The 22,088-nt window shown below is 47.6% G+C and overlaps 1 protein-coding gene across 1 annotated transcript in view; it reads right to left on the bottom strand.

Annotated features, from left to right (window-relative positions):
* Window positions 1–22,088, bottom strand: part of LOC146754602 (uncharacterized) — a 544,359-nt gene that overhangs the window by 369,331 nt on the left and 152,940 nt on the right. The window lies entirely within an intron of this gene.

Genomic DNA, 22,088 nt, shown 5'->3' with positions numbered 1-22,088 from the left:
TCCAGTGCCCTCCTGTGCACACTCTCCCATAGTTTAATGTCCTCTGTGGTGCCCAGAAGTGCACCCAGTGATCCAGGTGAGGCTGTAGCAGTGCAGAGCAGACAGGGATGATCCTTTACCTCACCCAGATTGCAATAACTTGCTTGATGCACTCCAGGGGACCGTTTGCCTTCCTTGCTGCCTAGGCACACTGCTGACTCACGTTCAGTTAGATGTTGTGCAGGACCCCCAGTCCTTTTCAGTCATACCGCTCTCCAGTGTCCCATACCTAGTCAGTGTGCATGTCCAGTGTTGCCCCTACCCAGGTGCACAATCAGGCACTTGTTCTTGTTATATTTTATGGACCTGGTGCCGTATGCAGTATATTCTGTGCAGAAGGGTACTGTGAGAAATAGTCTCAAAAGCTCTACTGGTAACCTCAACTATCTACCCTTGGTCAACCAATTTGGTAACCTTGTCATGAAAAGACCTACAGTTAAACAGGACCTTCCCCTCAGGAAGTTGTGTTGGCTGTGACCAATGACCCAATTGTTCGTCAGGTGTTTTTCAGTCACTCCCACCATCACTTTCTCCATAATTTTACCAAGAACTGGAGTGAGACTGAGAGGTCCATAATTGCCCCTGTCATCTTTCTTGCTCTTCCTTACAATGAGACAACATTTTCCAGCTTCCTGTCAGCTGGCATGACCCTAGACTTCTTTAGATGCCATTGAAATGAGAGCCCAGAACATACTAAGGTGTCATCAGTGCAAGAACGTAGATGTGCCATAGCTTTGCAATGCCTTGAACTCCAGAGTATGCCACAGATGGTGCAGAGAGGAAGATCTGCCTCTTCTGTTGTGAGCTCATTCATTTGGTAAGCAGAATAACACTATCTGATACATGGGGACTGTGTCTCTGCTCTGCTCTGCTCTGCTCACAGAGGAACGGTGTGGGGGCTTGCTCTCATGTCAGTGCAGATAAACTCACTTTCTCTTTAACCCTTTTTTCCTCTGTAAACTCTTCCACTATTTGTACCCTCAGATACACTTCCACATAGCCTCAAGTACATTTCCACGTGCCAGTAACAATTACACTGTCTTATACTATCAAAACAGTTTGTCAAACAACGTTGCAGCAGGGAAGCCCATGGGATACCAGGGATACTCGTGATATGATGGATCTCCCATGTTGCTAACCATTTCTTTGTTGAGCGAGACATGAAACAGGACCCATTATCGTTCTTGATCTGACAAAGTTGGCCAACTACAGCAATAGCAACAGTCCAGTGACTCTGTGCTGCCGATGAGTTTGCTTTATCATGCTGACTGGCTACAATGACAGTTGAAGACGTGTCCACTGTTACAGCCAACAATTTGCGGGGCCCCGTGCAGTCTTCTCAAGTGAAATCCTTCTGCCAGACCTGCAATGGGGCAGGACTACGAGGGTTCACTCCCACCCCTATCACCAGCACTGAATTGCAAAGAGGGCATGTTTGGGCAACATCGTGTGCAACAGACAGCGGAATGGAGCAAGTCCTAGATAGCGTATGGGCACCTATTTGAGGGGTGGAGTGAAGATCACAGGCATCCTGAACTGTAAAAATGTGTGTACTAGCAGCTCTATCTGCTACCTCATTGCCTGTGGTGAAGAAACCTGGCACCTCAGAGTGGCTATGCACATGGAAGATTGCAATAGGGGCTATGCGGGTAGCCAGGCCTTCTTCCAAAACACCAGCAGCTTTTGTACTTGGGAAGCCCTCTCGGCCCATCCTGGTCAGCTGATTGGCAGCAAATGCGGAATCAGTGACAATATTACAGGGTATCTCCAGCCAAAAGTGAACTGAAACTGCTACGGCCATTACTTCAAGCATCTGCACACTAACCACTGGGTCTACGAAAATAGCGGTCTGCCAGTTATTATTAGATGCTTGCCAAACCACTGCCCCCTGGCCTGTTCTTGAAGAGGCATCTGTGAACAGTGTAGGCCCCTCAAGCGGAGAGGTTTGAACTCGAAACCACAGAGAAACATCCAGAGGTTTAGCTACATCAAAGATAGGCAGGGTGTCCGAGGACGTGATCGTCCCTCCGAAGTCCTGTAACCCTGTGAGGAGGCTCTCAGGGAGCGGCTGTACATCACAAAACACACTCGGCAAGTATCAGGCTCTTTCCCCAGGACCTGTAATGAAAGCAGTCAGGATCTCCTGAGCAGCACTGCTAGTATCTCAGTCCAAGATGTGTAGGCACGTTTAGGCTGTAGCGAAAACAGCCACCAAAGCAGTTGTGGTTTAGCATCGAGGGAATGGTCCAGCATAGCAGCGGCACCTGCCTCGCACCTACAAACAGCTATTTCAAGGGCCTGGGCAGGATCCCACCGCTTAAGCAACTTTTCCATACAGCTCTGTAAGATCTCTTGCCAAGCTGCAGCCATCTAGGGGGTCAGTTCTCGGGACTCCCTTGGGTTAGACCCTCTCAGCTGATCATAAAAGGGCTTCATTAATTGTGGAGATATTCCCAAGGCGCCCTGAACCCACTGGAGGGCTCCCAACAATTTCTGTATGTCCCATAGTTACTCTATATGTGGCTGAATATCAAGGCCATCAGGTTGCACCATTCAGGACCAAACTTATACCCCAGGTATTCAACTCCTGGGCCTCTCTGTACTTTGTGCTCCGAAACAGTGAACCCAGCAGCAGTAAGCGTGGTGATTACCTGTGTTTCAAGTGTCTGTAACCCTAACTCGGTAGGGGCTGCAAGCAAAAGGTTATCCATGTAATGCAGGATCATATATTGAGGGAAATCTCACCTGATTGATTCTAACACTCCGCCTACTGCTAACTAACAGATCATGGTGGATACGTCATTCCTTGCGGGAGGACGCACCACTGAAATCTCTTAGCGGGACTTTAATAATTGAGTGTCGATACCATGAAGGCAAACGTCTCCCAATCTTCTTCTGCGAGGGGAATGGAGAAAAAGCAGTCTTTAAGATCTATGACCACCAGTGGCCATTCTTTGGATATAGCTGATAACACTGGCCCTCATTGCTGTACTGCTCTGAAAGGTACTAATTGGGCACAGCAAGCGAAAGGCACCAGAGCGTTTCTTGATGACAAAGATCAGAGTGTGCCATTGACTGAGGGAGGGAACTATATGTCCAAATGGAAGCTCTTGTGAGACTAACTGTTGGAGTGCATCAAGTTTATCATGAGGAAGTGGCCACTGATCTACCCAAACGGGGCATGCGTCCTGTTTCCACCGCAATGGGATTGCATGTGTGGTAGACAATTGGTAGACAGTGGTCTATATTATAAATTTGTAATATGTGCACCCACGCTGTTTATGAAATCCTGTCCTATTTGACTCCCTGGTATTTTGGTAATAAGCGGAACAAGCAAAGCCAGTTTTTCCAGCGAGCCGTCTCTGTTAACTATGACAGTTTCCACCTCAGCCAGGGACCTTTTAGAGGTGGTCACTCCCACCCCTCTAATCACCTGAGAGGGGCCCACTGGCCAAGCTTCAGGCCAGTCCTTATGTAACATCCCATCCGCTCCCGAATCAATAAGCGCTGTAATCAGAACGGAGTAACAACCTGAGAAGTCAGGCGGCAAGTCAAGGTAGGACATGAAAGCCCTGACTAAGGGGCGATCTTGACCGTCTAGTGTTAACACCATGGTATGTGTGTTATGAACTTCAAGGGTGAAGCTGGCATAACCAGTGGGTTGAGTATAGGTGTTGTTGATGGCCCTTTCTGTGGAATGTGGGAGGGGCGTCGGGCCTGTGCCCCCCCCCCATCCCCCCCGTTTCCCTGTGGCTGGACTCTGTGGTTTCTGCACGGCCAAGCGGTATGTCCTCCCTTACCACACAGCTGACAAGCAATTTTTTCTCTCTCTGCTGACATGCAATTTTTTCTCTCTCTCCCCCACTTGTAGCTTTACACTGAGCCTTAATTTGACCATACTGGCCACACTGATAACAAGGGCCTTTGGAAGGCTCTATGGCTCGCAGTGGTACAGAAGCTGCAGCCATCACATTAGTGATAGCATCTGCAAGCCCCTCGTTGGTTAAGGTTGCGGACTTCTGCTTATCCAGATTTCCCAGATCTCTGCACATGAAGGCTATTCTCACTTCCAGTGCCCTGTCCTCTCCACCTTCCCCTTTGCTGTTTACAGCAGCAGTCTCTGACCCTGGCTCCCTCTCCCACTCTGAGAGTTCTGATTGCAGGGGAACGGTGCGGGGGGGTTGTTCTCATGCCAGCACAGATAAACTCACTTTCTCTTTAACCCTTTTTCCTCTGTACACTATTCCACTATTTGTACCCTCATTTACACTTCCACGTACCCTCAACAATACTTCCGTATGACATTAACAACTACACTTTCTTATACCAGCAAAACAGTTTGTCCCATTCCCTTCAAAACCCACAAATCAAACAACACAGTTCTTCAGTTTCCATAAACACTCTTACTACCTTATAACTTTCCCTTAGCAATCCATATTCTTCTGTTATACAACTCTCGCTACAGAGCCAGCACTGACTAACCCACCTTCCTTACACCTCTTCGCAGGCAGAACACAGTATCACATAAATGGCTTGATACTCATTCCACACAGACATCCCTCTATATGTTCATTGTCCCTATCCTCCAGCTTATACACCAACCACCATTGATTACAATATTTAATCAAGTTTTTCCGACTCAGGGTTTCTCTTGATTTCCCAGCAATATCTCGCCAGTGTGCCAGTATACACCCCAGGGGTGAGCGCGCAGGGACCTCTTTGCTCTGTGATTTTCCCATCGTAACTTAATATAAACCACCGTATTCTTTTATAAGTAAAACCACTTCTGACACAACAGCATTGTTATGACTTATGACCACATACTTTACAACAACCAGTAATTAATAATACAAAATAAACAAGTATTAAAACAAAGACAAACAAGTATTGGAGACAACTTTCGCTTCGTCCGTCCCCGGCCGTTTCCCTCGCGGGAGGACGGAACCGCAGGTCGGGACTCCACACTCGCCCCGCAGCTGTGCTGCGTCTCACTCACACCACACTCACACGACAAACAAATTCAAACAAAATTACATTTTCAAATATCATTTGTTAAGCTTAACCAAAGATGTTAAGAACACCGGTGCTAGTTGTTGACTTAGGTCACCTATATAGACAGCGCTGTACGATACTAATTATCCCAGGATTACCCAAATCACCCTGTACTAGAGAGCAGACAAGCTCTGCCCAATTAGCAATCACCTGAATGTGAGCAACAGCCCTTTTACCATGCGTACGACTTACTGGCCCCTTTGTAGGCACTCCCTAGGGAGTCCTAACCCAGCCGGCAACCTAACCTAACCCGTGAGCTCACATCCCTGGGGGGAGCACGCCGATTCCACTGTGCCCTGCGTAGGACGTCTCCTCACGACTTACGGGTCCCCCATTTCACATACCTGGTCCGCCGAGAGATGGTTCTTGTCTGCTCCTGCAGTGATCAGATGAGGGAGGGGAGTCCTTCCGAGAAATCTCGGGGCGCGCCAAAGGCGTCCCCCTTCTCAGCTGGTCCTGCAGCCGAACAGAGAGGGTCCCATCTGGGGTGCCAAATTGACTTGCGGAATCAAACTCTATAATCCAGAGATGGGTTATAAAGCAGGTATGTTTATTCCAGCGTTGCGCAGCGCCGGGTGCAAGGGGGATAGCTCCTCCAAACTTGCACACCGTAAAGAGAAAAGTGTGTTACAGATATAGGTTAAGCTAATACATAATCAATAGTCTCCTCCTCAGTTTGATTACATATTCATTACATTCCCTATGGCCCCGTTCCCCGCGACCCCATTCCCTCATTCCCCCTGACCCCATTCCCCGCGACCCTTGCCGATGTTTTGGGGTGAAATTCTTCTTCTGTTTTCTTCTTGGTGTTATCTGCTGTTATTGTTCTCCCATGTCGGCATCATCTTGCCCGGGGCGGGGGGGGATCTAATCCTTCTAGTCAGAGGTCTCCGGACAGTTTCTTCTTATCTTTATTGCCCTCTTCTCTGGCTTTATTTTGACTAAGTGTCTGCAATTCCCCCTTTCCCTGCACTTTTAAATGTACAGTTACCCTTTGTCTTGGTTTCTGTGAAATTCCCCTTTCCCTTTCTATAGCAAAGTGTTACCTTACCACCATTTTGAGGCTTTGCTCACTCTTCACCAGGGCTGTCCTGCAGAGTAGGGTCCCTGCTGTGCCCCTGGGGCTGTGTGCCGGATATGGGACTCTGCCGCCTGCCAGGCTCAGCACTCAGCCTGCCCGGTGAGCTGCCCAGGGCGCTCCAGGGAGATGTGGGGGGGAAGGAGCCCCCCAGCAGGGCTTGTGTTGCCACAGCTGCTGCCTGCGGCAGGGGAATCGCAGCTCCACTGCACAACAGTATGTTATTGAAGGCCCTTGGCAAGAGCTGAGCCATGGCAGGGAGTTTCCATTTCCTGTTCTGAGGCAAAGAGAATTAGAGTCAGAAATCTAAAAGGGGCAATAAGAGTTCTGAGAATTTTTTGTCAATCAATTGCTTGTTTTGTGAACACTCACACATGATGTGCTTTCATTCTCCCCTTTCTCAAAGGATGGAACCAATTGTAATTATCATCATTTTCTGTAAGCATGAATAATTCACTTATCATACGAACAGGCAGCATTTTCTATCTGAAACTGAATGCCACAGAAGCTGGGGTAGGGGGCTCTAAGAGCACTTGGGGTAAAGTTATAAGACATGAAACAGATGAAAATATCCACGGAGAAGAGATAAGAAAAGAAGAGGAAGGTCAGATCACCATGAGCTGCTTCTGCTTAAGGAATGCTGAACAACATGAAATTAAATGCAAGTAATGGTGCTAAATGTACACTGTTGTAGGAGAATGAAAACATTTCATATTATAGCAGGAGGAGTGTCTCTGAGAATGGTATGGATTTGTCATTACCTTCTGCACTCTGAGCAGGACTCCAAGCCCAACAACAGCAGATGCCCAACAGCAGCTCCATCAGCGAGTTCCTCATGTTGCCGCTGGGAGACACAAGGCAGCTGCAGCTCCTGCACTTCTGGCTATTCCTGGGCATCTACCTGGCTGCCCTCCTAGGCAATGGCCTCATCAGCACAGCAGTAGCATGCGACCGCCGCCTGCACACCCCCATGTACTTCTTCCTCCCCAACCTGGCCCTCCTCGACCTGGGCTGCATCTCCACCACTCTCCCCAAAGCCATGGCCAACTCCCTCTGGGACACCAGGGCCATCTCCTACGCAAGATGTGCTGCACAGCTCTTTTTCCTTCTCTTCTTCATGTCAGCAGAGTATTCCCTTCTCACCATCATGTCCTATGACCGCTACGTTGCCATCTGCAAGCCCCTGGACCTTGATGGACAGCAGAGCTTGTGCCACCATGGCAGCAGCTGCCTGGGGCACTGGGGTTCTCAATTCCCTGCTGCACACTACCAACATATTTTCACTGCCTCTCTGCCAAGGGAATAATGTCAACCAGTTTTTCTGTGAAATCCCCCAGATCCTCAAGCTCTCCTGCTCAGAATCAAATCTCAGGGAAGTTGTGTATATCATTTTTAGTGCCAGTTTTGCCCTTGAGTGCTTTGTTTTCATAGTTGTTTCATATGTGCAGATCTTCCTTGCTGTGCTGAGGATGCCCTCTGAGCAGGGATGGCACAAAACCTTCTCCACGTGCCTTCCTCACCTGGCTGTGGTCTTCCTATTTCTCAGCACTGCCTTTTTTTCCAACCTGAAGCCCCTCTCCATTTCCTCCCCACTCCTGGATCTGGCAGTGGCACTTCTGTACGCAGTGGTTCCTCCAACACTGAACCCTATTATCTACAGCATGAGGAACAGGGAGATCAAGGAGGCTCTCAGGAAGGTGTTGCAATACACACTATTCCAGCTTCCATAAAATGCACAACTTTCTCACAGGATTCCCAGTGATGGTTCTTTATGTTTTATGCATCTTTGGTTGTTTGATTATGTGAGATATAGCAACATGCATAAAAAAAAAAAATTAAAAAAAAATGGTATTTAACTTATAAATAAATATTAATTTCACTTCTTTCCTACCTACTTTCCATTTTCTCACTCCAGGAGCTCATGTAAACTTGTAAGCAGATTCCCTGAATATCTTGTAAGATACCTAAAAGTGTTTCAAAATAGACTTTTACTTAGCTTTTCTTTTATCCTTCTTTGACTGGATTTTGGAGGTACAGCGGCAGACAGCAGAACAACGAGCTCTTTCCATTTCTGATCTCTTTACACTGCCACAGTGTTCTCAAGCCCTGTCATTTGTGCAGTCCTGAAGGTCTTCTGTATCTCACGACAGTCCTGTTGCCTCTACAGCAGGAATCCATTGCTGCAGTCAGTAGCCCTCAATAAAGACGGCTGTGTCAGAGCTGGTCTCCTTGCTGGCACTGCCATAACAAGAGGGCCCCTTCAGAGCAGGTCCAAAGATCTGGAGGCCTCTTCCAAAGCTGGTGTAAGGAATATACCTCCGGAGCTGCTCCCTGAGAATACCTTGAGATCTTCTGGTGCTCTTCAGTGCGTGACCGGATCAGACTGAATAGTCCCAAGGAGATCAGTAAGCGTCTCAGGGCAGTGCTGTGGTTTAAGCTTTATGGGTTGAGACAAAGAGAAAAAGAAAAGGATAATAATTATGACAAATGTATTTATACATATATATTTAGTATATTTTCACACATATACAACACATGCAGTTGCAAACATATATGAACTAATCCCTATGTTTATCTGTTTGCAATTCCAGGACTAGTTGCAGGGTTTTAACAGCCATAGGATTCAATGTAGGAACTGAAGTGACTGTCAGGCTGTTGCAGGAATTGCAGCAACTGCAGAGCTCATTGCCAGAGCTGGAATCACCGCACGACCTGGGATTGAAATTTTAGCAGCCACTGGGCTCATTGGAGGGGTTGGAGTGACCACAGGGCTGTACCTCCTGGCACAGTGCACCTCACATGGGAGGCATTTGTTTCATTTTCTTATCACAGTACTTGGAACAGCTACAGGACCTTTATCAAGAGTGACTGTAGAGCTCATTATGAGGGGTGGAGTGACAGCGGGATCTGTCCAGAGCATGGAGTAACTGCAGAACGTGTAGCAGAAAACCTTGGAGCTGCTGCAGGGTCTGTGCCATGGGTTGCAGAGGCTGCAGCACTGTCAGCAGATCCAGCTCTCTTCCCCTTGAAGATGGTGAAGAGTGTTGAACACAGCTCAGTAGGTGTGGGCCAGGCCCTGGCACACTGCAGTCATTTGTGCTTCTTTGGGATTACCAGAGCCACAGCAGACCTGCCCCCAATATTCTACCAGTTTCTCAGGATCCTGCAGTTGCTCAGAGACAAAGTTCCAAAGCCCTGGGGTGCCCACAATTGCAAGCAGCTTCCCAGATTGTCCCACACCCCCTGCCAAGCAGAGCCTTCTCACCTTGGGGCAGATCTCTCACTGATATACCTGAATAATTGTTTAACCTCAATCCTAGAATCATAGAATCACCAAGGTTAGAAAAGGCCTAAAAGATCATCCAGTCCAACCGTTCTCCTATTACCAATAGCTCCCACGAAACCATGTCCCTCAACACAACATCCAGTCGCTCCTTGAACACCTCCAGGGACAGGGACTCCACCACCTCCCTGGGAAGTCCATTCCAGAGCCTGACCAGCCTTTCTGAGAAGTAATACTTCCTAATTTCCTGCCTGAATTTCCCCTGCGGTAGCTTGAAGCCATTCCCTCTGGTCCTATCACTAATAACATGAGAGAAGAATCTGAACCCCAGCTCACCACAGCCTCCCTTCAGGAAGTTATAAAGAGAAATGAGGTCTCCCCTGAGCCTCCTCTTCTCCAGGCTGAACGTTCCCAGCTCCTTCAGCCTCTCCTCATACGGCCTGTACTCCAGACCCCTCACCAGCGTTGTTGCCCTCCTCTGAACACGTTCCAGGGCCTCCATGCCTTTCTTGCAGTGAGGGGTCCAAAACTGAACACAGTACTTGAGGTTCTGCCTCACCAGAGCTGAGTACAGGGGAACAATCACCTCTCTGCTCCTGCTGGCAACACTGTTTCTGACGCAAGCCAGGATGTCATTGGACTTCCTGGCCACCTGGGCACTGTCCTCTCACGTTCAGCCAAGCATCAATCAATACCCCCAGGTCCATTTCCTCTTCAGCAGTCTTCCTACCCAATCCTGTAGCGTTGCTTGTGGTTGTTTTAGCTGAAATGCAGAACGCAGCATTTGGTCTTGATGAACCTCATCCCATTGGCTTCAGCCCAGCTCTCCAGTCTGTCCAGATCCCTCTGTAGGGCCGAGCTACCCCCAGGCATATCCACACTCCAGGCCAATTTGTTGTCATCTGCGAACTTACTGAGGGTGCACTCAGTGCCCTCATCCAGGTCATCAATAAAGATGTTGAAGAGGACAGGCCCCAGCACCGACCCCTGGGAAACACCACTTGTGACCGGTCACCAGCTGGACTGAGCTCCATTCACCACCACTTTCTGAGCCTGGCCCTCCAGCCAGCTCCTTACCCAGCCAAGAGTGTACCCATCCAAGCCATGGGCTGCCAGCTTCTGCAGGAGAATATTGTGGGAGACAGTGTCAAAGGCTTTGCTGAAGTCTATGCAGACTACATCAACAGCCTTTCCCTCATCCAGCAGATGGTTCACTTGATAATGGAAAGAGAAAAGGTTGGTCATGCAGGACCTGCCCTCATGAACCCATCCTGGCTAGGCCTGATCCCCCATTAGTCCCGCAGATACCACGTGATCTCCCTCAAGACAATCTGCTCCATAACCTTCCCTGGAACCTAGGTCAGGCTAACAGGCCTGTAGTTCCCTGTATCCTCCTTACGACCTTTCTTGTAGATGGGAGTCACATTGGTGAGCCTCCAGACTTCTGGGAACTCACCAGTCAATAAGGAGCGCTGTTAGATAATTGAAAGCAGATTGGCTATCACCTCTGCCAGTTCCCTCAGCACTCTCGGGTAGATTTCATCCAGCCCCACGGACTTGTGGCAGTCCAGTTGGAGCCATAGGTCTCTGACCGTTTCTTCCAGAATCACAGGGGGTTAGTGCGCTCCCCAGCCGAGACTACCAGGTCAGAGAGAGGAGTACCCTGAGGATAACTGGTCTGACTTTTAAAGACAGATGTAAGGAAGGCATTCAGAACATCCGTCTTTTCGTTTACAAACTCCACGATGTTCAATCCGGTTTCCAGGCTGTCTTCCCAGATTGCCACACGTTTTTGGAAAGCTGAGTTAGTGTTCATTCTCATATTCATACTCACGTTCATGTTATCAATATCAGAGAATGTACTTCTCTCCATTCGTTCTATGCAGAAGTCTCCTTCAAAACCAGAGAATGCTGACTGGCAGGGTATATAGAAAGGTTTAGGAAAAATCTTAGAACCCTCAGTGCTGTGGCATTTAACTCCTGAACATATGAGGCACCCTAAGAAATTAAGTGAGTATTTGAGTCAGAGATGGTGCGGCTTACAGAGATCTAAGGAGGTAAACCTTATTTGTGGTTTGGCTTATGCTTACTGTGCTCTGTATAATACTATTCTGGAGAGAGAGAGTTTCCAAGCTAAGGTTCAAGTTGAAAAGGAAAATCACCAAGTCAACTCTAATCAGTCACAGGAGGCACCAGTAACGATATCAGTTGCTCCTGCGGAAGGCAAGAAATGGAAATGGGTGTCCATTCAACGGTTGAGGTTTAACAAAAGCAAGTGTAGAGTCTTGCACCTAGGAAGAAATAATTGCATGCACCAGTACAGGCTGGGGGAAGACCTGCTGGAGAGGAGCTCTGCAGAGAGGGACCTGAGCGTCCTGGTGGACAACAGGTTGGCACTGAGTCAGAAGTGTGCCCCTGTAGCCAAAAAGGCCAATGGCATTCTGGGTTGCATTAAAAAGAGCATGGCCAGCAGGTCACAGATCACAGAATCACAGAATCACAGAATGACCCGGGTTGGAAGGGACCTCAAGGATCATGTAGTTCCCACCCCCCTGCCTAGCAGGGCCACCAAACATGCACATTTACTAGATCAGGTTGCTCAGGGCCCTTTCCATCCTGGTCTTGAACACCTCCAAGGACGGGGCATCAACAACCTCCCTGGGCAGCCTGTTCCAGGGCCTAACCACTCTCCTAGTGAAGAACTTCCCCCTGACATCCAACCTAAATCTTCCCGCTTTCAACTTAAAACCATTTCCCTGTGTCCTGCTATTGTCAGCCTGTTCGAAGAGTTTACTCCCCTCCTGGATGTAAGTTCCCTTCAGGTATTGAAAGGCTGCAATGAGGTTGAAAGGTGCTCGTTAGGTTCACCTGAGCCCATCTTTCCAGCCTGTTGAGGTCCCTCTGAATGGCATCCCTTCCTTCCACCGTATCGACCGCACCACTCAGCTTGGTGTAGTCAGCAAACTTGCTGAGGGTGCACTCAATTCCCTCATTGATGTCATTAATAAAGATCTTAAAGAGCACTATTCCCAAGACAGACCCTTGGGGGACACAGCTCATTACTGGCCTCCACCTGGACATAGAGCCATTGTCCACCAGCGTCTGTCTGCGGCCTTTCAACCAATTGCTTATCCATCCAGTTGTCCACCCATCAAATCCACTTCCTTCCAATTTGGAGATGAGAATGTGATGGGGGACCGTGTCAAAGGCCTTACTCAGGTCCAGGTAAATGACATCGGTCGCCTTCCCTTCGTCCATCAACGCCTTCACTCCATCATAGAAGGCCACAAGGTTGTTTAAGCATGACCTGGTGAAGCCGTGCTGGCTGTCTCAGATCACATGCCCATTCTTTATCTGATCGAGCATGTTGTTCAGGAGGATCTGTTCCATCATCTTCCCAGGCACAGAGTTGAGACTCACCGGCCTGTAGTTCCCCGGGTCCTCTCTTCTCCCCTTCTTGTATATGGGAGTGTCGTGACCCTTCCTCCAGTCATCCTGGACCTCACCTGACTTCTCAAATATGATGGAGAACGGCTCGGCAACCACCTCAGCCAGCTCCTTCAGAACCCTGGGATGCACACCGTCTGGCCCCATAGACTTGTACTCATTCAGTCTAAGGAGGCACTCTTGGACTTGCTCTGCCTTACAGTGGGGAGGGATTTTCCTCCTTGGTCCCCACATAGAGGTATGGGGGTGCAGGGCTTAGGGATGTGAACAAGACTAGAATCCTGGCCACCAGTGAAGACCGAGGTGAAGAACTCATTCAGCACCTCAGCTTTCTCTTCATCTGTTGAAGCCAATTCTCCTTTTAAATTTACTAAAGTAGGTACGCTCGATTTGGCCTGTCTCTTCTGGCCCATGTACCTGTAGAAGGTTTTCTTATTGTTTTTCACGTCCCTTGCCAAGTTCAGTTCTGCCTGCACCTTGGCTTCCCTGATCCCACGTCTGCAAGTCTGGACGGCATCCCTGTATTCTTCAATGCAGTTCATTTCTTCAAGAGATACGTCGAGGGAGGTGATCCTCCCACTCTACTCTGCCCTGGCGAGACCTCATCTGGAATACTGTGTCAAGTTCTGAGCTCCCCAGTACAAAAAAGAAAGGGATCTCTTGGAAAGAGTCCAGCAGAGGGCCACTAGGATGGTGAAGGGCCTGGAGCATCTCCCCTATGAGGAGAGACTTAGGGAACTGGGTCTGTTTAGCCTTGAGAAAAGAAGGCTGAGAGGGGATTTGATCCAGGTTTATAAATACCTGAGGTGTGGGAGCCATAGTGGTGAGGCTGGTCTCTTTTCAGTAGTGCGTGGGGACAGGACTAGGGGTAATGGGATGAAACTACAGCATAGGAAGTTCCGCAGAAATGTGTGCAAGAACTCCTTTACGGTGAGGGTGACGGAGCACTGGAACAGGCTGCACAGGGAGGTGGTGGAGTCTCCTTCTCTGGAGATATTTAAGACCCGCCTGGACGCCTTCCTGTGTGACATGGTGTAGGGAGCCTGCTTTGGCAGGGGGGTTGGACTCGATGATCTCTAGAGGTCCCTTCCAACCCCTACAATTCTGTGATTCTGTGATTCTGTGAATGGATACACCCAGTGGTGGCAAATCCATGCACTTTATTAACCCAGTTAAGGAATGAAAAGGTGGAGTTTTCCTTCTGGATTTGAAGGATGTCTCTTCTGCCTGGCTTGGCCAATACGGGGAGAAGCGACTCAGTTAACCAGGACAGTGTTACCCAGGGTTGTGAGAACAGCTTAATGATTTTTGAGAACTGGTCAACTCGTGAGCCTGAGATCTGGGATCCTCCATCCCAGGGTGGAACTTTACTGCAGCACGTGGATGCCACAGCAACAAAAGAGAACTGTGTAATGGACTGTGAGTTTGCTGAGTTTCTTGGTTTACAGAAAAGCACAAATAACTATAGTAGCAAGCGACATATTTGGGATATGGGATTACAGCTGGACTTTGAACCTTAAGGACTGCCAGGAAAGAAGCCATCTGCAAAACCCCTGAGCCGCAAATTGCCAAGGAACTCCATGCTTTCCCAGGAATGACAGGATGGTGCTGACTGTGGATACACAGCTATGGACTGATGGTAAAGCTCCAAACAGCTTGATAAAGTGAGTAAGGGATGGCCAGGGTGCATGAGGGCGGTGGCTGCACTGGTGCTTAATATTCAAGAAGCCTGTAAATGTACATTGGGCCAAAGGATACCAGTTTTAATATCTCATACAGTGTTTACTGTATTGGTGACAAAAAGGGGGACATTAGTTCATTGGTTCTCACCCCAAAGATTCCTGAAATACCAGGCCATCCTGGTAGAGCAGGGTGATGTATAAATAATGATAACTAATATTGTCAACCCAGTATCTTTCCTTAGCGGAACTCCCCTGGTGGAGAACCAGGATGACATGACTGCTTTGAAACAACCAAAGCTGTACATTCCAGCCAGTCAGTTGGACCTGGAGGACGAACCCTTAGAAGATGCAGAAGATGCCTGGTTTACCAGCAGCTGCAGTTTTGTGAGACAAGGAGACTGTAAGGCAGGACATGCAGTCACTGCTACTGACCAGGTAATCGAAGCACAACCACCAGCTGTGGGGATTTCCCCTCAGAAGGCTGAAATAACTGCCTTGACAAGAGCCTTAATCATATGGACAGATGCTAAATATGTGTTTGGGTGCCACACGGTCATAGTATCATCTGAAAAGAGCAAGGATTGCTCACACACAAGGAAAACAGCATGATGTAAATCTACCAATTGCTACTATATGTTGTAAAGGACATCAGAAATGTAACACTGTACAGGAAACAGAAAATACGATGATAGATCAGGTGGCAGAACAGGCAGTTGAAGAAGGCTTCAATTCCAGACGGTAAACTTAAAATCTCTGAAGCCAAGTCAAAACCTGTAAAATATTCTAAAGAAGACAGGAATCCAATTAATGATTTAGAAAGGAAGAGAGCATGCTGACAGATGGGTTCGTGCCCAGATGGACACAATGTTATGCCCTTTGATGTTTTATGGAAATTGGTTCTAAGAGAAGATGAGAGAATATATTGGGCAAACCAACACTACAAAGTACAATCCCAGTACCAGGAACAGGGCACAAGTGGGCCTCACGGGAAAGGGCCTTCCAGGGCAACAATGGCAAATTGACTTTAAAGAACTCCCAAGAAAAGGGGGGTATCGCTGTATGAAAATCTCTGTAACCTTAGAAACAATTGAGGATGCTGCAGCAGATGCCTGATGGACAATCCAAGAGGAGGTATCCTGTTTACCCAAAGTTGCATTGCAACATGGAGTAGGCAGGGATAACACCGATTCGGGAATAGTTTTCTCTGGACCATGGGATAAACTTACTAGTTGCCAAATTTAGGATGACTAAAACAGCTTTTCTTAGTCTGAATCACCTTGCTACTCTTGGTGTGTTTTACTTGTGTTGTTATAAGATGCTTTTTGTGTCTGTGCCAGGATTCCAGAAGGGAATATAGGGTATGGGAGAGGCATGAGCTGAGACAAAAGGTAGAGAGCAGGGCTTATTTCAGGACACGTCAAGAAAGAATAGAATAATCTAGCAGGTGGAAGCCCTGCTAGATTAAAGAAAAGGGGGGAATTGAATAGTGAAAAAGGACTCCATAGTAGATGAAAAGAGAACACTTTGCTACAGAAAGGGAAAAGAGGCTTGACTAAGGCAAAGGGTAGTTACAGATAGATAGTTTATGTTAAGGGGGTCAGAGAGAGGGGGAATTGCAGACGCTAAGTTTGAGAAAACAAGATAATGAAGGCCATGTAGATAAGGGTGGAACAGCCCGAGAACAGTGTGGTGATTAGATGTCCACAGAGCAAGCTGGAACCAGTTTGGGGGGTGCCCCTCCTGAAGGGTCAAAAGTTTACGACGAGGAAGATGATGAGCCTTCATCCCATGACCACCCCCACAACTCACTAGGCATGCGCAAGGGGGCAGGGACTGCATGCATGCTAATGGGGTCACAGGAACGTAATGAATATGTATCCAAATTCCTGCAAACTATTGATGATGTATTAGTTCAGCCTATATCTGTTGCACGCTTTCTCCTGACAGTGTGGAAGTGAGGTGGAGCTATCCCCCTTGCACCAGGGTGTATGCGCATCACTCATTAAAAATACCTGCTTTATAACTACTTTGTGGTTATGGAGTTTGATTCCGCAAGTCAGGCCCCTTACCACGAAATTGGGTACGGGAAAATGGGAAATGGTATGGAGATGGAAGCTGGGCTCATAGAATAAAAACAGAGCAATGGCTAAGATCTAAGGAGGAAAAATATATTTTACTAAGTATGATATTGGAATGCAAGATAACACAATATAGTACAAGATACTTGAATTTGAGGCTAATAAATCAAGTAAAATAAGTAAGAGAGAGAGGCTTCAAAGACCGAGAAGCCGTCGTAGAAATTGAAGGCACCATGGTTTGGAAGCACACCAAACTGGCACTAAAAATGATATACACAACTTCCCTGAGATTTGATTCTGAGCAGGAGAGCTTGAGGATCTGGGGGATTTCACAGAAAAACTGGTTGACATTATTCCCTTGGCAGAGAGGCAGTGAAAATATGTTGGTAGTGTGCAGCAGGGAATTGAGAACCCCAGTGCCCCAGGCAGCTGCTGCCATGGTGGCACAAGCTCTGCTGTCCATCAAGGTCCAGGGGCTTGCAGATGGCAACGTAGCGGTCATAGGACATGATGGTGAGAAGGGAATACTCTGCTGACATGAAGAAGAGAAGGAAAAAGAGCTGTGCAGCACATCCTGCGTAGGAGATGGCCCTGGTGTCCCAGAGGGAGTTGGCCATGGCTTTGGGGAGAGTGGTGGAGATGCAGCCCAGGTCGAGGAGGGCCAGGTTGGGGAGGAAGAAGTACATGGGGGTGTGCAGGCGGCGGTCGCATGCTACTGCTGTGCTGATGAGGCCATTGCCTAGGAGGGCAGCCAGGTAGATGCCCAGGAATAGCCAGAAGTGCAGGAGCTGCAGCTGCCTTGTGTCTCCCAGCGGCAACATGAGGAACTCGCTGATGGAGCTGCTGTTGGGCATCTGCTGTTGTTGGGCTTGGAGTCCTGCTCAGAGTGCAGAAGGTAATGACAAATCCATACCATTCTCAGAGACACTCCTCCTGCTATAATATGAAATGTTTTCATTCTCCTACAACAGTGTACATTTAGCACCATTACTTGCATTTAATTTCATGTTGTTCAGCATTCCTTAAGCAGAAGCAGCTCATGGTGATCTGACCTTCCTCTTCTTTTCTTATCTCTTCTCCGTGGATATTTTCATCTGTTTCATGTCTTATAACTTTACCCCAAGTGCTCTTAGAGCCCCCTACCCCAGCTTCTGTGGCATTCAGTTTCAGATAGAAAATGCTGCCTGTTCGTATGATAAGTGAATTATTCATGCTTACAGAAAATGATGATAATTACAATTGGTTCCATCCTTTGAGAAAGGGGAGAATGAAAGCACATCATGTGTGAGTGTTCACAAAACAAGCAATTGATTGACAAAAAATTCTCAGAACTCTTATTGCCCCTTTTAGATTTCTGACTCTAATTCTCTTTGCCTCAGAACAGGAAATGGAAACTCCCTGCCATGGCTCAGCTCTTGCCAAGGGCCTTCCATAACATACTGTTGTGCAGTGGAGCTGCGATTCCTTTGCCCCAGGCAGCAGCTGTGGCAGCACAAGCCCTGCTGGGGGGCTCCTTCCCCCCCCACATCTCCCTGGAGCGCCCTGGGCAGCTCACCGGGCAGGCTGAGTGCTGAGCCTGGCAGGCGGCAGAGTCCCATACCCGGCACACAGCCCCAGGGGCACAGCAGGGACCCTACTCTGCAGGACAGCCCTGGGCACCCGCCTGCAGCCCCGGCTGCACAGCCTGCAGCTGTGCTGGGACATGCAGCTCCCCCCCTAACTCTTATGCTGCAGCACAGAAGCCCTCAGCTGGAGCAGAAGTCTTTTTTCCACTGTAAAGAACATGCATTATCTGTAGCCAATCTGCTACGGAATGTCTCAGATTTAGTTAACTATCAATTAAAAGCAGCTGCATTGCCTACTGCATGAGACTTAGCGTGTCGTGGTCTGTGAGCAATGCTCCTTCAGAGAGCTCGCAGTGCGCTCACACAGTACATATCTTGTAAGCTCACTCCAATTTCTCTCCTCTCTTTCTGTCACCTGCAGGTTGTGCTGTGCACAAGAGCTGCTCCTCAGCACAGCTGTCTCTGTGCAGCTCTGCCCAGTTTTATGAGCTCCCTGAGTCCCAGAAGCCCGGACAAGCAAGCAGCAGATGATGTCATTTTTATCCTTCTAAGTCATCTCTCCTGACATGTCCCTGGGTCCTCATGGCCAACAGCTCATGAAAGACAACAGCATCATGTCTCTGCTTTGAAATCCGCTCAATTAACCACCACACGTCCAGTGGTCAATGACTGATTGGAGACATATAGCGAGTACTACCAGAGTTCGTTTGATGAATCACAAAGGGCACCCAGACAAGGACGGGGTGGTTTGGACTTTCTCTGTGCAGGACAGTGATCCAGCTGAGGCAGTGCAGGAGTCTCATCCCTTGTCAGAAATCCTGGAGCTGAAATGGGATACAGCTCCCCACAGAACCACAGGAGCTGGGATTCCTCTGGTTCAGTTCAGAAGTGCACAAGGAGTTGCCTGCATGTGAGCTCCTGCTCTGAGTCCTTGGTCCTTCATCTGGGAGGCAGATGCTCACACACAGACACTGGGTAATGCCCAAGGTGCCTGGGCTGCTCCTGATGTGTGCCAGTGTTTGTAAACCGTGTGGGAAATCCCTGAGATAGACACCTCCTTCCTGGGCATCAGCTGAGGGCCAGAGAAGGGATAGCACCGGCTGTCTGGTGAATTCACATGCAGCTACAAGAGCAGCACAGGGCCTTCGGGAAAGCCATGCCATAAGTGTGTCTGTGCTGCTAAGTCAACTCCAAGACCCATGATGGGTCTAATGTCTGTGTGCCACCTTCTGCACACTGATACCATAGATGAGCTGCAGACCTGCGCTCCTGTTAGGACCACAGGGACACAGTTAAATGGCTTCCACAACTTCACTGTAGCGCAAGGGGGATACAGAGTCTTTAGGATGGATGGGCGAGGATTCAAGGAAGGGTGACTGCCCTCTGTGAGAGTGCACTTAGCTCTGCCTGGGGATGGAAGAGCAGCCAGGTCAGAGCTAATGGAAATGGTAAAGAGAGGATTCCCACAGTGTCTGTTCCTGGCTTCTTGATCATGGAGAGCAAGTGGAAGGTGCCCTCTGCAGACAGATGCGAGTCTCATGTTGTCAAACCTGAGTCCCCTTTGGGAGTCTTTTGCACTGCAGTAACAACAGCAGGGACAGCACAGCAGGGCATGTGCCATCCAGCAGATCTGTGGAGAGCACAGATGGCAGATTCTTAACCAAGCCATGGAGGAACAAAATAGGAGAGGTGCTCTGCTGGATCTCATACTGTCCGGCAATGAAGGTCTGGCGGGAACTGTGAAGGTCAAAGGGGCATCAGGCCAAGTACAAGACGCAAATTTATCTCTTTTATTTATTTATTTATTTATATATATATATATACATATTTTTTTATTTGAGTCCGTAAGCTTAAAAGATGTTCATTAATGTCAATAAAATTGACAGAAAAAATTGAAGACAATGAGCGAAATCAATGAAAATGTGTTTACCCTTCTCAACATGAGAAATTCTCATGAGTCTTGTCCCATTTTAAGTTGTAAATATGAATCTGTGAGGTGATTTGATGTCTTTTTTTTTTTTTTTCTTTTTTAATTCTTTTTCTGAAACTACGATGTTTTTCAGAACTGTGTTTGCTGGACATGAATGCCATACAGTTCAGGGACACAGACACTGGTGCTAGTGCCAATGCCCTGTGACTAAATCCTGGCGTCACCGCTGCTCTTCCCTGCTGCCTATTTGATGTCCCTCATCCTCCAGGTGTCTCCTGCTCTCCTAAATAAATGGCCGTGGCTAAGGTCATGTTTTCAGCAGGCAATTTAGACACACGCTCCTGCCACAGCCTGCCAGATTTCCCCATCCCTTGCTCTTTGTTCAGTCAGATACCTCCCAATTATCTGTCTGATTTCTGACTTTTAGAGGGATGACTCAAATTTGCTCCATCTCGCCAAAGTCTGATGGACTGTGTTGTCAGCTCCTTCACCGTGATTCTATCTATCCTTTTTTATTTTTTATTTTTTATTTTTCTCTTTCTTTTTCTTTTTGTATGTGGATTTCTTCCTCTTTTTCTTTCCTCTTCCTTTTCCTTTTCCTTTTCCTTTTCCTTTTCTTTTTCCTTTTCCTTTGCCTTCTCCTTCTCTTTCTCTTTCATTTTTTTTCTTTTTCTCTGTTTTTTTTCATGCTTTAAAAAAATCATGAATTCTGTAAGATGTTCATTAATGTCAGTAAAAGTGAAAAAAGAGTTGAAGATAAAGATAGAAATCAATAAGAATGTGTTAGCCTGTCTCAATGTGTGAAATACGAGTCCTGTTCAATTTTAAGTTGATACCTCCCAAATCCCTGGCTGATCTATCCCAGGGAGATTACTGAAATTTGCTCCATTCCCCAAAGTCTGTTGTCAAATCCTTCACCGTGATTCTATCTATCCCATCCTATCTGTTTCTAACTCATTTCCTGTGCAAATATTCCCTATGAAAGATAAACATCAATAGAAGCAGCTTGGATATAGCATGCAGTTGATCACTGTATTTTACTGTTCATTCAATTGCATCAACTTTCCTTCTGTTTGTTGGCCATAAATAAAGAGAATTCTTTCTTTTTCTGTGTGCAGCTGGTTCTCTGTGGAAAGCCAGTGGGAGTTGGTACAAAGGAGGTTTAACACTGAGTGGGTGACGGCAGAGGAGAAGAGTGATGTGAGGAAAAGTGATGCAAGTCCCATGGGGCCATTGTGAGTAGAAGAGGGGTGGGGAGGTTGAGGAGGAACTTTGACCACACAGAAACAGAATAGAACTCATTGGGACATCTTGGATTGACATCAGTTGCAAAGTGCTTCTTTAACTTCTTGTATAAACCCAACTATAAATAAATAGACAATAAATGCATTTTGGATTCTTGCTCTTTAAGCTCTCTCCATTTTGCTGAACAAGTTCTGAAAACCTGAAGAAGAGAACAGGAAGGCACAAGGCACTGGAGACTCTTTAGGTTATAATGGGCCCCAGGGCGCATTTGATGCTGAGTTCATCAGCCTCCAGTGCAGAGAAATGTTTGCACAAAGTACTTAACAAGACAAAGTCAGAAGTAACAGTAAAGTTTCTTGGAGCATTAATGGGCCCACTGAGGAACATTAACAGGCAAGCTTCCCAAGGGACTTGTTAGAGAAGATAATTGGAAGCCATGACTCCAGTCAGGCAAAGGTACTGGAATGGTTGACTTGCGGAATCAAACTCTATAATCCAAAGAGGGGTTATAAAGCAGGTATGTTTATTCCAGCATTGCGCAGCCCCGGGTGCAAGGGGGATAGCTCCACCAAACTTGCACACCGTAAGGAGAAAAGTGTGTTACATATATAGGTCAAGCTAATACATAATCAATAGTCTCCTCCTCAGTTTGATTACATATTCATTACATTCCCTATGGCCCCATTCCT

Source organism: Coturnix japonica, chromosome W (assembly GCF_054131305.1).
Source record: "Coturnix japonica strain WE chromosome W, WE-NBRP24, whole genome shotgun sequence".
Lineage (NCBI taxonomy): Eukaryota > Metazoa > Chordata > Aves > Galliformes > Phasianidae > Coturnix > Coturnix japonica.
The sequence above is the reverse complement of the archived record's forward strand: the minus strand, read 5'-3'. Positions and strand labels throughout refer to the sequence as shown.